The following is a 16,193-nucleotide window of genomic DNA, read 5'->3' on the forward strand; positions in this document are numbered from 1 at the left end:
ATATTGCTCCTCAGCCTCTCCACATCACAGGGCATTGAGGCTCAGCCACAAACTTGGGGAGGCTCAGCAGAAGGTGCACTGCCACCAGATGTTTGTTGCTTTAGTTCAGCTTCAGTGGCTGCTGTTAGTCTGCAGTCGCTCAAACTGCTGCAGTATGTGGCAGAATTTTGGAATGGTGTTTTGTCCTCAGTTCAGGCTCTGCTCTGTCAGTTAAATGCTGGTAGTGAGGATTTGAAGTGCATTTGAAGGGACAAGTAGCAGGACTGAAATGTGCTCTTCAATGTCTACATGCTTCCTCCAAATTCTAGGTTTTGCCGGGATAATTTAGATATTCCCTGTTACTTGATGGTCATATTAGGGATGGCTTAGACTGACAGAGCAGGGATTAAAGCTCCAAATCCCTGAATTCTGGTGCAGGTGGCAGCTGAAGTACCACTGCTACCTTCAGAAACGTGTTTTTGTGGTGTGGCTGTACTTATACATGTAGTCCTTGTGATTTGTCTCAGGTGATCATCATTTGAATTCCTCTATCACATCATGGTGGAGAGTTATTTCATTGCTGGTGTTGCAGTGTTGCAGACCAGGTCTCTGCTGTCTCAGGTGCTGGTCCTGTAGGTGGTCACTGCTACTGAGAAGACAGTCTGACTCCCTTACATGCTGGGGCTGTGCCTGGTGGTATTCGCCCCACAGACAGCTACCTGCTGGTCAGAGACCTCCCACATCAGGGATGTCACCATACTGAAGGGCCTGGGGGGATCTTCCTGCCTCACTTCTGTGCTGTTGGTTTTTGAACCTGCTTATAGCGCCCTCCGTGTCCCACGGCAGACACGCAGTGTGCCAGGGGAGGAACCTCCCTCTCGTCTTGTTTTGAACCTGCTGCTTTACACAGAAGCAGACCTCTGGTCCAGCAGCATTTATGGGTTAATAAAAAAGAAATTGTTCTTCACACAAGGGCAAGGCAGGGAAAGTCTAGATAATTTGTCAGGAATCATCCCACGTGTCTCTAGACAAGCTGAGTCTTAAGTTGGTCCCCTCAAGTCCCAACGTAATGCTACCTCTGCACAAGGACGTTGTTTTACTTTCCATTGTTTCTTACAGGCTCAGTGGAAATCAAGGTAATTGCATGTGTCCCTTTGTCATGATTTTAAATGTAGTCACTCTGTTTTCTAACACCCCAAGGCTGTGTGATGCAGAGTTCAGGGGGCACCACAGCTCCCCACATGGGACGGTGGCTGCAGCGCCCCAGACCCAACAGTGCTTCTTCACCTGTGTCTCTCATCTGCATGAGGTGAGTCATTGCAAGTGTCAATTTGAAAGCACTGTCAAAATTAGGAGCTTTTGGGGTCTTCGTTACTGGTGGCAGTTGGAAAGGTAAAAAGCAATTACGGAAAAGGTCTGAATCCTGCAGTTTGCTGGTTGGCAGCGGTGCTTCACCAGTGCTCGCCTATGCAAGGATCGCTTTGTACCGAAGTGTCCTGCAGGGCTTCGCTCCTAGAAGCCAGGGCTGTGTGGAGGGACCTGGGGTTAACCAAGAATCAGACCCAGGGTGTGAAAACGAGAGGTGAAAGTAAGCCTCAGGGAGTAGCAATGGAGTGCTTGGGGAGGCACAGATATGTCAGCTGGTGGTGCTGCCCTGAGGACCTCTCAATGTCCCACATGCTTTGGCTTTTCCTGTTTTCTTTTCTTTCTCTTTTATTCTTTTCCTCTTATGGCTGCTTTCACCAGCTCTGAATCAAATGCTTAAGTGAGTGACAATAACTCATCCTTTGTAGTGTAGTTTTTTGCCGTTTGTGTTTTTTTGTTGGTGGTGGTGGTGTGGTTTTTTTACAATTATAAATTGTAGAATCTCAGCTCTCACAGCCAGAGCTTAATATATTTGACTTTATTGCTTTTCATTTTATGGAAATAAATTACCACTCACATTCTGACATTTAAATTAAAGGATCTGCACTAAATCTCATGCACAACAAAAAGAAATTAAGAGAGCATTCCTTGCTAAACAAGCAGCATTGGAAGCCCCAATCTGTCAAACGCTCTGCCCGTGGAAGCCAGTTTACAAATGGACAACATGTTCTGTCTGTTCTGTGCTTTCAGCAGCCCTCAGCAAACATTTCTCCCTGGGCACATCAAACCCCAGGTGTTTGAGGAGAATATCTAGAGCCAAGCAGGTCAGCCCCAGGCACGTGCTGTGCCCACAGGTCCCTGCCCCTGAGAGGTTTCATGAGTGGAAATGCCCTCCTGGGTCCCTGCCCCTGAGAGGTTTCATGAGTGGAAATGCCCTCCTGAGTCCCTGCAGAGGGGGAAGACAGGTGAGCCCTGCTTTAGCCAGTATGTAACATGTGCAGCTTGAGCCTTGCATGAGTGGAGACCCAGCTGGTGTGAAGCTGCTGTGCAAATGGCAAGCTTTTCAGAAATCCCAAATGGGGATGTGTAGAGGGGGGACTCCCCAGCTTTTTGGTTTTGAAGCAGTAACTGTGCCGGGGTGATGTTGAGCATCCTTGTGCTGTACAAAGAATTGCAATGCTTTGCTTTATTATTCCACTGAAAGCCAGAGGCATTCAGGCAATCTAGCCTCTGCAGGAACAAAACTTTAAGAAAATGGGAGTATTTTGTGAGGTTCAGAGTGAAGTGTTGAGAGCTGGCAGAACTGCAGGTTCTGATGGCACTATCACTAAATGGCACTTGTTTTCTTTCTTCTTTTACACAGTGTGACCTTCTGTATGCCTTATTTTAGGCCAGCCAGGACCTTTTTTTAGCTAAACAAGAGTGGCTGTGTCAGCCAGTTTTTTCCTGTGAGTGGGCTTCGCTGGCTGCAGGAAAATTAAGCTGTTGGAGAGGAACCTGGGAAGGAGCAGGTCCATCGCTGTGGCCAGGTTCCTGTCTGCACTCACCTGTTCTTGTCTGTTCCAAGGCAGCTTTTCTGTGTTGGATGCCCAAATACTGTGTGAAGCATCAACCTGAGCAGATCTAGTGAAAAGTACATTTTACATAGTCCATAACAAATCAGATTTCATTAGGACTCAGGGGTGAACACAAAGTAAAAACACAGATTGGCAAGGCACACAACTGCAGAAGGCATTACATTGCTCTTGTAGGTAGAGCAGGGAAGTGGTGCAATAGCGAGCTGTGTTGCCATCCTGCCTCCAACAGGGCTGCTGCCTCTGCCTGGTGCAGAGACTCAATTAAAAGCACCACAGGTAGGTGCTTACTTTTTCTTTGCCTTCTGGACTCTTAAGATGGAATGCTTATGGTAGTATCTCCGTGCTGTAATTTCTACAGCCAAAGTCAACAGGAACGTACTTCAGATGTATACAGGGCTGAATCAGAACTATTTCAGTACCTGGGAAAAGCAAGTAGAGATATTTCAAAATGACGAAAACCATAGGAGTGGGTGGGTGTCATTGCCCTCTCTCAGGAATGACAGACTTTGTATTCCCTTCTGTGTGGATTACACAGTAGATTGTACAGCAAGCTGCTGTGGAACATTTAAGTTCTAGCAGGGCAATGTTTTAAAGTTTGACACTAAGCAACAGCTGTAATTTCACCTCCCAAGGGAGGGTGAATCTCAGAGTTATACAAGAGGACACAATTAAACATGCCCTGGAACATTCACAGGCAGAGAGGCCAGTGGCAAGGGACAGATTGCAGCTTGGCTTCTGAATGCGCTCAGCTGGCAGGGCAGGGAGATGCCTGCGCCCAGCTTGTTGCAAGCCATCCCAGGATAGGTACGCTCACCCTCCGGAGCTATGCCAGGGCGTCTTCTGGGACACTGCTGGCCGATGAGGGCCAGAAGGGTGCTAGGGGAAAGCTGTAGCAGCTTGCTTGGCTGGACAGCTGCTTGCCCATATCCTTCCTCCGCCTAGTGCCCTGGTTGTGATATGGCCACAATGCTGGACTGCGCCAGGCCTCAGTGCTCAGGACATGGTTGTCCCACATGTTCAGTGAAGCTGTTAGTTTCTTTGGTTGATTTTGTGCAAAATTAGTACACCCAGGTCGTTTCTGTGTACTTGTCTGGCTCCTGTCAATGCTCGCTAGTGGCATAGTTAGGGAAAAATATAAAATAGCCATTAAAAATCATACTAGACCCGAGGTACGTCATCAGGTAATGAACACTACTGAATGTCTTTGATACATCCCCCTAAGCAAATGAGTAGTTTCTTTTTACATTTTTAAGGTACTGACATTTTTCTACTGGTGCTCAGTTACCTGCGCTGCTCTGGATAAAAAGGTGCCTGCAGGGAAGCCTTTTCCTCCCCATGCCTTGCCCAATGGCTGGAGGGCACATCCTTGGCAGCGCTCAAGATGCACCTTGGGGCCGAGCACCTTCCCATGTAGCATTGCGGTGCCAGGCTACACATTTTGCTCACTTCCCACTGTGGCAAAGCAGAGCTGGCAGTAGTACTGGGCATCAAAAAGAAACACAAGATGAATGCTGTGTGGACATGCCTGCGGGCTGTCATGGTGCTACGGGATGGGACAGAAGGCATGCAGAGTTTGCCGAGGGGTGGGCTCATAGTCTCTGTGGCCTGAGAGCACAGCTGAGGGCTGCTCGTACCCTGTCTGACTTCATTACTGTGTCACAGCGTTACATATTCCAAATCTAATTCACCCTGTAACTGGTTTTTGGGGAGGTAGGTCTGCTTCCAAAAAGAAAATACAGGAAAAAGCAATGGGAATTCAAGCTGACTTTGAGATGTTAATACACTTAAGAATAATAACATTTAAAATCTGAGTTATAAAGTGAAAATGGTCAGAGACACAGTACGGCTGCTCTCCAACCATATGGTGAATACGCTTTTGAACACTCCAAAAGTGCTTTTGCACGAGTGTCTCTCAGCTGCGTGTGTAGGTTTAAGCACATTTCTATGTCTGCTAAAGCCAGGGAAGGGATGTGCTAGCCTCCAGCACCCTCTGCTCCCCTGGCTGTGGCCGCCGGGGCTGCCTGGGGCAGGCACATCCCTGCCCTCTGCTGGGCGAAGGCTCTCTCTCGCCCTGGTCTCTGGGGTCAGAGTGGGTACACGGGGCCGAGGAAGGGACCGCTGGCGGTGGCACTGCTCCGTGCAGAGCGGGAGGAAGGCAGAGGGAGAGGTTGCAGGCTACATGATTCTCTCCAGCTGGGGTACATTAGTTTTTCTTTTTGCACAACTGCGGCAAATTAATTTTATTTTTCTTTTGGCAGGAGGAATACGAAGTTTAGTTTTAGTAATTGATTCTACGTTGCAAAGAAAAGAAAGTTGAGGTGTGTTACAACTTTTCTTCAGAGCAAGTGATCTAGATCTAATCCCCTCTGTTTCAATCTGAAGAAAACCACTTACATATCCAAACATGAGAGTAAATTAGCATGTGCCTATGAATACTAATGCTGTATAAACTCTACTCTAAGCCTCTAAAATGAATAGTACAAAGATAACTAAATGGGAAGGGGAAATTTCAGAAAAAGCATTAGCATTGTCGTTAGGTGCTTTGAAAAAAATGCTTAAATTTGTATCAAAAATATTCAAATAAGGGGCTTTACAGGTTGGAAATTAACTAGAAAGACCTTTGTGCCTAGGCTGCTAGTTGAAGACCCCAGTTTTTGATGCCAGAAAATAGGTAACAAAGATTTAATTGCATATGTAGCTGTCTGTGGAGGTTAGTATTTTGTAGTGTTTAACCCAATCCAGCTGGAGAAAGGTTTGGCTTTTTTTTGAAAAGAAAGTAGAAAGGAGGAGACAAAGCTCTCCGTACAGTGAGTATTGCTTTGAAATGTTCTGGCACATCTCTCGTGGGTGGGCTCAGTAGCCATGCAGCAACGCAGTCTTTGTAGGAAAGAAGCTTTCACCACCATTTTCAAAACAGACCTGGACGTGTAGGAGAGGGAGCCCTGGGGTAGTAGGGCACTGGGTTAGCAATGCTTCCATGATGCTATATCCAGCCCCTAAAACTAGTGACACCTGTTTATCCTCCAGAGACCTGCCCTGCTAGAAAGGGAGCAATGTCTTATGAGCAATATGACTGAAAGGAGTGATGCTGCCTGCATTTTTCTTCCCTTTCCCACTCTCCTTGCTTCATGTTCTTGGAACAGGCCGTCTTGTTATAACCTGGCAAATTGCCCCATTGTGGCTGCCATTGAGTGAACACAAGGGGGTTCCACAAAGAGGGCAGTTTCCTCCATGGAAGTCTCAGGGGCTGGCATCACCAGAGGCTGCCAGTGGGCCAGGAGAGCTTTCTTGCTGCCTGTGGTGGGCACAGCCCTGTGTTGTGCCATCAGTTCCACCTCTCAGCATGCAGGACAAAGCCATGCCTGCTGCTGTGGGCTGCCTCATGCAGTGTGGCCTCTCTCGGCACCATGCACACACCACACACCTCTGTAATTGACTGGAACAGCAGTATCTCTGTGGCAGAGAATTCCCCATTGCTGAGGTCTGGAGCTATGTGAGATAAATTTCAAGGACCTTTGGTAAATTCAGAAATAGATAAGGAAGCCCATTCAGAAAAATGCAGTGTGAGCAGCTGGATTTTCAAATGTATTGTTGGAGAGGAGGGAAAGACTGAACGCCTGTAGGAGCACAGAGTTGTGACCTGGCAAGCTGTGCTGTTTCATGCCCTGTCGGTGTCTGTGAAATGAAGCAGCCTTACCATCAGGGTTTATTGCTGGGGCCCAATTGCCTCAGCACAAGAAAATCTATCCTTAAAAGAAAAGGAAAAAGAGGTCTTTTTTTTTTTTTTTTTTTTTTTTTTTCCTCTCTATCCCCAGGGTTTCACACACCAGTCTAGCGAGGTCCATCCCTTGCCAGTGAAACCAGTCCTCCTCGATACGCTGGCTTGCCTGTATTAAATGGCCATTGAGACACTTAACCTGCTGGATTGCCTTTCTGCAGACACCTGCCCAAGCAGCAGACTAAACAAACAGGGATTCTCAACCACACAAAACTTGGCCCCTTTCAGCAGGGCTCCCATCTGTTAAAAAGCCATTGTCTGAGAAAGTGTTCAGCTAGCTGGGGAGGTAGGGCTATAGTGCATTGAGCTGCCCTGCTCCCCATAAAAGTCCTCTTTAGCATTTTCTTTTCTCCCCTGATTCCACTGCCTGATTTATTCATTGGTTTCACCTCCTCTCCCCTCCCCCTGTGGTTCATAAGGAGGGCCTCGTTGTCTTCTGTACCTTGGGGGTCATGTCTTTTCAGTCACCGGGACAATACCCACTGCTGGCATCTGCTTCCAGATCCAATCAGCCATATTGTGATCACATCCTGCCAGAGAATTGTTCCTTCTTTTGCTCGGCTTTGTTGCCAATTTCATGCCATGTATTGCTCCATGTTTTGTGCTTCATGAAGCTGTCACTGGCATAAAAGTGGCCTGACCAGGGTCGTAGTAAAAGGGGTGGGAATGAAACATCCACCGAAATGTTGAGCGGGCCACCCACCAGCCACATGCACACACAGGCAGGCAGGCACACCTCCCTGCGGCAACACACACAGCATCCCGCAGCGCTTACTCAGTGTCCCGCTGGGCTGCGGCCGCTCGCCCCAAGGAGCAGGAGCCACAATGAGGAGTCATGCAGCTTGCTCCCTGGGACAGCACCAGAGCACAGCGTTCTCTCGACATCTCTAGGGCACCTATATGCTCTTGTGTCACAGCAGCTCTGCTCGGCCCCAGGCATGCAAGATGGGATTAAAAACAGATCTGAGATCTGAGTGGGTGTCAGAGGGGCGAAAAATACCTGTTAAAAAAAATAAATCTCATGGGCAAATTCATATCAGTGATACCTGTCTGCAGGTTCATTTCCACCCTGAAATGTCTTCTAGACCAGCTGGAAGCCAGTCACTAGTGGAGTCCCCCAGGGCTCAGTACTGGGGCCAGTTCTCTTTAATATCTTTATCGATGATCTGGATGAGGGGATCGAGTGCACCCTCAGTAAGTTTGCAGATGACACCAAGCTAGGTGCGTGTGTCGATCTGCTCAAGGGTAGGAAGGCTCTGCAGGAGGATCTGGATAGGCTGCACCGATGGGCTGAGGCCAACTGCATGAAGTTTAACAAGGCCAAGTGCCGGGTCCTCCACCTGGGGCGCAATAACCCCAAGCAGAGCTACAGGCTGGGAGATGAGTGGTTGGAAAGCTGCCTAGCGGAGAAGGACCTGGGAATATTGGTTGATAGTCAGCAGAATATGAGCCAGCAGTGTGCTCAGATGGCCAAGAAGGCCAACAGCATCCTGGCTTGTATCAGAAGCAGTGTGGCCAGCAGGTATAGGGAAGTGATCGTCCCCCTGTACTCGGCTCTGGTGAGGATGCACCTCGAGTACTGTGTTCAGTTTTGGGCCCCTCGCTACAAGAAGGACATGGAGGTGCTTGAGCGGGTCCAGAGAAGGGCAACGAAGCTGGTGAGGGGTCTGGAGAACAAGTCCTACAAGAAGCGGCTGAGGGAGCTGGGCTTGTTCAGCCTGGAGAAAAGGAGGCTCAGGGGCGACCTTATTGCTCTCTACAGGTACCTTAAAGGAGGCTGTAGCGAGTTGGGGGTTGGTCTGTTCTTCCACATGCCCAGTGATAGGATGAGGGGGAATGGGCTAAAGTTGTGCCAGGGGAGGTTTAGGTTGGATCTTAGGAAGAACTTCTTTACCGAAAGGGTTGTTAGGCATTGGAATGGGCTGCCCAGGGAAGTGTTTGAGTCACCATCCCTGGAGGTCTTTAAAAGATGTTTAGATGTAGAGCTTAGTGATGTGGTTTAGTGGAGGATTGGTTAGTGTTAGGTCATTGGTTGGACTAGGTGATCTTGGAGGTCTCTTCCAACCTAGATGATTCTGTGATTAGAATTTACCCTGAGGTCTGTTACGAATTGTGAGTATCCTCTTCAGTTTGGGCTTGGATTTATTTTGCTGACCAAGTGTTAGGCACAAACCCAAATCTCTAAGAAGGATAAGTTGGGCCACCTCTGTGAAAACAGAAGCATGCCTGCCCAAGGGCTGAGAAGTTGGCCTGATATCCCCCGTAGCGGTATTATTACTTCCCTTGCAAAATACTGTGAAGTTAACAGAAGTGAATTTTGTGTTTGTTTCAATGTAAGGAAATGGGCAGCAAAAGGCTCTCTGTTTCGTGCCTGGGTCTGGATTTCTCTTTGCACATTTCATTTGTCATGGGTGGTTTTTGTGATCTGACAGACTGATCCTGTGTTGCGTCCCCTCCATTTGCTGAGCGCTTGCAGGGTTTCTCAGGGTTTCCAGCCCGCCTGCTGGAGCAGCCAGGAGACCTTGGGGAAGGGGCTTGTCCATTGCAGAATACAAAGTAAGTCCAAGCAGGGTCAGGGGACTGCTCCCCTCTCTTTCTGGGGGGAGCCAATTCACCGTTCCCTTTCTTTTGGCTCGCTGCTGTCACTTCCATTCACATTGGGTACCACCTTCCCATGCTAATAACCCAATCACAATCAATAGAGCTGTTCATGGAAGGCAAAGAAAGGAGAGGGATATGCCTGCCCCTCTCTTGCTTCACGCCACGGTGCTTGACAAGTGGGTCGGGAAGCTGGAGTGAACCTGTGCTTCCCACAGGGAATACCCTGTACCCGCAGCACTGCGCTTCCCCCAGCCAAAAGCTCGCTCCTGCCCCGGCCTGCTTCTTCTGGGCCACTTCATACAGGGCACAACCATGCTGACATGGTCCAGGGCTGGCCTCGGAGGAGGAACATGGCCTGAACCTCTGCCAAGGAAATCAGTGGGAAATGGGCGTAAGGTGTTAAGGAAGAAGGTTATTCCCCTTGCATTTCTCCTGTGGAAGTACTGCTGCTAATGCAAAGCCTTGCAGGCTCTGATAATTTGAGGACAACTTAAAAATCCTGGGCCCTCCCCTCACATTTCTTGTCGGCAGGAATGCCATGGAAGGGAGGGGAGCATGGAGAAGCAGCTGGGGCTGGATGGCACAGGCCTAGTGGGAGGGAGCCTGCCTTCTCCGCTGGGCACCCACTGTATATTCTGCGGTAACCGCTCATACTCGCATTTAGGAGTGACATTGACCTTGCAGTGAGAGCTGCAGAGAGAGCAGGGGGTGAGAGACAGCTTTGTGTGCGTGTGTGTTTGTGTGTGTGTGGTATGTGCATGTGCATGTGTTAAACAATTTCATGGACATCTGTCATGCACAGTTAACTTTGCATTGCTGCATTTTAAGTTGTAGGCCCGGGCTTGGCCGTCAGTGATAAAGTAGCTGGCAGTTTTCAAAAAGCCACTGGATAACAGAGGATGAATCATAAAACACACTACTGTGTAGCAATATCCAAGTTCATTCAGCGCAATGAAACCATGCAGAGGACCTTTATTCCCAGCTAATTATGTGGAAACGCCTAAGACAATAAAGCATCTGGTGGTCTTTCTTCCTCATTTCAATTTTTCTCAATATTGTGACAGGGGAAGGCATTGTGCCTTTCCCAGGGTAGTTGCTGTGAAGAGGAGTAAAAGCAAGGGTCAGGGAAGAGCAAATAGATGAATTTATAACTTTCTTTTTATTTATTCCTTTCCCATTGTTTCTCTAGAGACTCTTCCTTTAGGGTTGTATTTTCAAACCACTATTCTCACTACACTCTGCCTGAATACTTTTTTTTTTTTTTTTTAATACCACCCAAACTGCCAGCCCCTCTGTGTTTGCCGTTTTTTTTTCTCTTCTCTTCCCCAGATGCATCCAAGATTTGAAATTCAAGTCTGTGATCTCCAATGAAAGCCTACGTATTAAAAAAAAGTGAATAGAGAAGCCTAAAAATAAGCAGTGTTTGGCTGAACAGGGAGAGAAAGGGTTTGGTTTGGAGAGTGTTTCTGGTTGGATTGGGGGGGGGGGGTCTTGTAACAGCAGCTCCACAACTCCTTTAAGCACATTTTCTGTGTATATGAAGTGGATAAATATGCTAATCCAATAATGAACACTTAGCAAAATTAAAATAATCTCATACCAAATTATTTTTGAGTCACAGATTATTTCTAGGCTGTGGACTGACACCCTTTATAGTATCTCTCTCTTGGCTCTCAGGCTACTACTGTTCTCATAAGTGGGTTTTCAGAAAACTCCTAATTATTTATTTCAGAACAAAGCACACAAGCTTCATTTTCCCCTTAACACCCTCCTTCATCAGACTGTAGAACACTTTTTTTCTTTCTACACTAAGGCTGTGAGGACAAAAGCGAATGAATGAACTTGCTTCAGATTACGCTAAACTGTGGAAGCAGGGGTGTGTGTAGATTTCACGAAAAAAAGTATTTCCCTTGTTGCTAGTGAGGTGTCTGGTTAAAATTCATACCTTGCAAGGATTAAAACAGGTTTTGTTTGATTTGAATCCTGCTAGTTACTGACAAAAGCTGTAAGAAGAGTCTAATTTGAATCTTTGCTAGGATTTCAGCTGCTTTGGGTAGATGTGGTGGAGCTCCCTACAGATGGAGTGCCCAGTCTGAAATAGTAAATGATAGCAAGCAGGTGCTCCAGGAGGCAGCTTATCCCACACCAGGACCAGCATCTCAAACAGACAAGGAGGTGAAGAAGCTTGAAAACTCAGCATAGACTCTCTTCCTTTTATTTTATATATACATATATACATGTATATACCTGTATACATTGCTCTGCATTTGTTGATGAAGAGACACCATCCTGGTGTTAGACAACTGTAAAGGAAAGAAAAAATGAAAACAGAAAGAGAGAAAGGAAAACCATTTCCAAATTTGCTTAGTATGTGGTGGATCTCCCCTCAAGAGTAAATACTTCACATGATTTTAGACTGTACTGTCTCTTCTGGGGATTCTCAGCTGCTACAGTGCTATTGGAGGACTTTGCAGCAATTTAGCCTTAAAACACATGCACAAGTGTTTTTCGTTTTCATCCTTTAAGTAGTTGCAATTTGCGCAGCACAGAATGGGGCTCAGCTTGACTGTGAAAAAATCAACCCTAGGGAAAGGGTTGTGCTAGCAGAGACCAAAAATACCAGGACAAGCAGACACAAGAATATTTGGATAAGCAAGATTTGTACATACTAGGGAATGAGCGAAAGTAGGAAAGTGCCAGAGATGAGCTCCTGAAAGAGCACATGCAAGGCACTGTGTGGAATGAGGAAGAAGCAAGAATGACTGAGAGGAAGTGTAGCTGGTGGGTGCAGCTCAAGGCTGAATTTCTGCCGCCAAGATAGCAAGGAGTGTATTCATAGCACCTGAAAATAAGTGACTACATCAAAACTGACACTTCTGGGAGACATTTTAAGCAGTATTTAAATTGTAAATAGCAGTCTTGGGTCAGAGTGGGCTGTATGTAGGGTAGCTACAATCATCAATGCATTGAGCACCGCACTCAAATTTCTACCACTGATCCTCTGCATTAAGTGTAGGTCAAATCACTTTGTCCTTTACTGCTTTTTAGGTTTTCAGTCAATGAAACAATAATTACAGCCCCAGCTTTGAGATCTAACAGTGAATGTTATCATTAATTTGTTTCTAATATTTCAGTTGTTCTGCTCAGTGAAAGAGTGTATGATTGACAAATATGTAGTCCTGCTATTAGGCTGTCTCTCCTTCACACATAGCACCTGCCCAAAACAAGACTTGAAACGAGAAGCATAGAGAGACAGAAAATAGGAGAAGGAAAGAGAAACAAAAAGCGGAAGCAGGAGGAAATAAGCAGAAATAAACATGTGAACTGCAGCTGTGCAGCCAAACCAGGCATCGTCCTCATCTCAGGAATCCAGGTAAACATCAGCTATTTTGTTTGCTCCACTCCACTCTTACAAGTCACAGTAGTGGACTTTCAATAAGGCCACACATCCGTGTGATATCTGTCTATTATTTGTTAGTCAGGGAAAGCACCTGCACAAGAACAAAGTTTTGTAGTTTACCAAAAGACAAAAATAATTTCATATTAATATCTGCAATAAAATGTTTGCTATTGCCTTTCATCGTAAGGTTAACAGTGAATGCTTTATAGCCTTGTATGCATATAAAGCTGTACAAACTGTAGTCAAGAAATGGCTGTGAACAGATGATTGGAAAAAGCAAAAAAAGTAAATTTGTTGAGAGTTCAGCATATGCAAATAAACATGGACAAGAAAGCAAAGGAAAATAGTTATCTACAAAAATACTACATTTCAAACTGTTACAGCAGTATCTTGGGATAACTAGAATTTCTTGACTGGGTGCAGCATGGTGGAGCACGTGTACCCGAAAAGGTCACATTTCCCACTTGTGCTGTAGAAAAATGTTCACAAATGCCTGTGTTATGTTAGAAGAATACCAGTGCTTCAGGAGCATGTAACAGATGCGTGCTCAAAAATGCTGGTGTGTGCTCAGAAATGTTTTCCTGACATGCTAGAACTGGGAATCATGTATCAGGAGTCTGTGGCTGCAGGAGACAATTGTGCACTGAAAGATGCCGTTGCACCCAGTTTTGAATGGTTTCAGGAGCATGCTGTATGGGAGTGCGTTCCTGCTAACAAACCCATTACACCCTCCCTGGAGGACTGCATCCTAAATGTGTTTCTGTGCTTATCTTCCCACTGCCTCTCTGAACGGTTAAAGGATTCAGTTCATTCATCCTTTCCTTTTGTCTCCTGATCCACATCCTTCCCAGAAAGCAATCGCTATTTGTTAGTATATAATATTTTGTCACACAGATCATGATACTAATTGCAGTCCCTGCCCGGGAGGCTCAGGTGTAAGAACCCGTTTGTTTGCTGCAGTTATCCTCAGGTGATTGTTTCAGTGCCGTGTATTTATAAGGCTTTTTGAAGCTGTACCAAAGGGAAATGAAACCTCTCCAAACCTGAGCCAAATGACATTATCTTCTTTCAGTGGGCTGGAGAAGGCAGGTTAGTCTTAATTATTTATGACTGAATGTGTAGAATGCCTCTCTGGTGATTACACACGTCTCATTTCCACAGGCAGCCTGCTGACGGGCAGTATCACATGTGCTCTCATTAACAGCTACACGGTGCTGTGTTCACCTACACCGTGTTACAAGGCAAAGATTCACGTTAGAGTTCACTCCTCCATAGCACTGGGCAAGTAAATGGCAAAGCAGTGATGGGAAATCTGATGAAAGTCTGCAGTTTGGATATAAAACAGACGGAGATTTCCTACAGATGGGATAGTCCCACTCTCACTAGCACCTGCTTTCTCCTATGCAGTTGTTTTGGAGCAGTATTAGGGACAGAAGATAGAAAAAGCATCTGCTTCAAGGCTTGTCAAAGCTGCCAGACCTAACCCAATCCTTCCTCTTCCCTTTCATAGCCTAACTTTTTAATGCTGGATAGCATTTAAAGGTGTTAGCCCTGCTATCTTTTATAGAAGTGGAAAGGGAGATGGCCATATGACAGAACTGAGATTCTTCATCAGTGCAACATACACAAAAGAGAACATGGCCCAACATCACACCACTGGGAAAACACACTAAAAATTCAGATGCCTCTTTGTGAGCATGGCAGACACAGCCCAAATCACCGTCACTGCCTGGAGTGCTGGTGGCCACACGGGGCCAAGCACTGGTCTGCCCTCCCAGGGAAGTCTTCATCCTCAGCTGGCTGATTCAGCATGTCCTCTGCAAATTCAGTGGGGAGAAATGGGGGACCTAGCAGGGGCAAATGAGAGCCAGACAATTCAAATATCAACTTTTGCTCCCCAGTATAACATATTAAGATGCTAAAAAGATGGGTCACTTCTCATGTACCCAACTGCAGGCCTTGCAGCTATTTCGCTTCCAGTCTTTAGGCTACAGTTATTCTCGGCGCTGGTTCAGTTAGCAGTCATAAATGCTATCAGTGTATCATCTACCCCCTGACTGGTAAGCACTTGAATTATGCCCGGCAATACGAAGTCTGCAAATGCTCCATTTCATTATTACTTTGATTTTGGCACCTTGCAGAGCTTAAGCAGCCTTCCGTTAATCTGCAGAAACCCACCCTGTTCTGGAGGCCACTGAAACAGGACCATCAGATTCCTGAAACGGTGTTTCAAGTGTGTGGTTAACCTCAGGTCACAAGGTAAATTTATAGGAGGGGTTTCAGATCTGCAAGGTTTATAAAGACACTACCAGAGGCCAGCAGCTCCTGCACTCCTACCGACAGTGGGAAGCGGGCATTTCTAAAAGCCCAGTAGTTTTCAGGTAACTTTCTGTAATTGGCAGCTTATGGATAACTTGCATGCTTCCTCCTTCTACTAATTTGCCAAAATGAGGCAAAGCCATCTGAAATGTATTGTGCGTGGTCCTCTACTAAATAAACATGCTGTGGTCAAAAAATAAGGTCAAACCTATATGAAGTGGATATTGTGTTTTGGAGACAATTAGAACTATAAAAGGATCTTAAGCTTTCAAAAAGTGTCCTGGTATGCTGGGAGGGCACACTCACGTTAGTATAACATCCAGAGACTTTGTAAATATATTGTGGAAAATAACTCCATGAATTCTTAAGTGTTTGAAGTTAGTTGGTAGAGATTTCTGTTGGCTTTTTTTTTAAGGCTACAAAACTCTGGTAGTTCCTTCTCTTCTCCCTTTTGGAGGACTTCTGCTGAGGTTCCTGTCAGACTAGCACAGCTGTAGAAATTCTGAAAGAAGCTTGCTATCATCTCAGCAGACAGGCTCCTGACACAGATGAATTAGCACAGCTGCCATCTAAGATGTGATCTAGTTGACATGGACATCAAAAAACAACAGTTAACACTTTCTGTGAACGATTGACTAAAAAGAAATAATGATGTTTAAACGGTTTCCCAAGTTTGGACATTTGTAAAGCAATTCACTATTTTTGTTATTGCTCTTGTATTCTTGCTTTGTGTTAACTTGCTTGATTCCACCTTAATGCTTTGTTTGTTTTTCTCCAGGCTTCAACAACTCTGCTGGATGCTACTCTTCTGTTTAGAAATGGGATTCCATACTGCATCAACCCTGTGATCCTACTGCTCATGTGCTACTTGTGACTGGAGATACAAATACGTCTTCAATACAGCATTTTATTTACAAGGAAATTGGGCCAAATTCCTCTCCTGTGAACTCAAAAAAATCCCTCTAGACTGTTTGGGGGAAAAAAGGAGTGAAAAAAGGTTCCACATTTTTTACATTACTGTATCTTTTGCTTGCAGTTTTGGGAAAAAGCAATCTGTGTGCCACGAAATCAAAGTAAGAGGGGAAAAAAAGCCACTTCAGCATCTTTGCTGGGCAGCAGTGAGAAAACCCTGTCCTTGTCCCAGACAGCACAATGTGTGCACAGATGGAGGGCA

This window comes from Aythya ferina (assembly GCF_964211825.1).
Source record: "Aythya ferina genome assembly, chromosome: 4".
NCBI classification, from domain to species: Eukaryota; Metazoa; Chordata; class Aves; order Anseriformes; family Anatidae; genus Aythya; species Aythya ferina.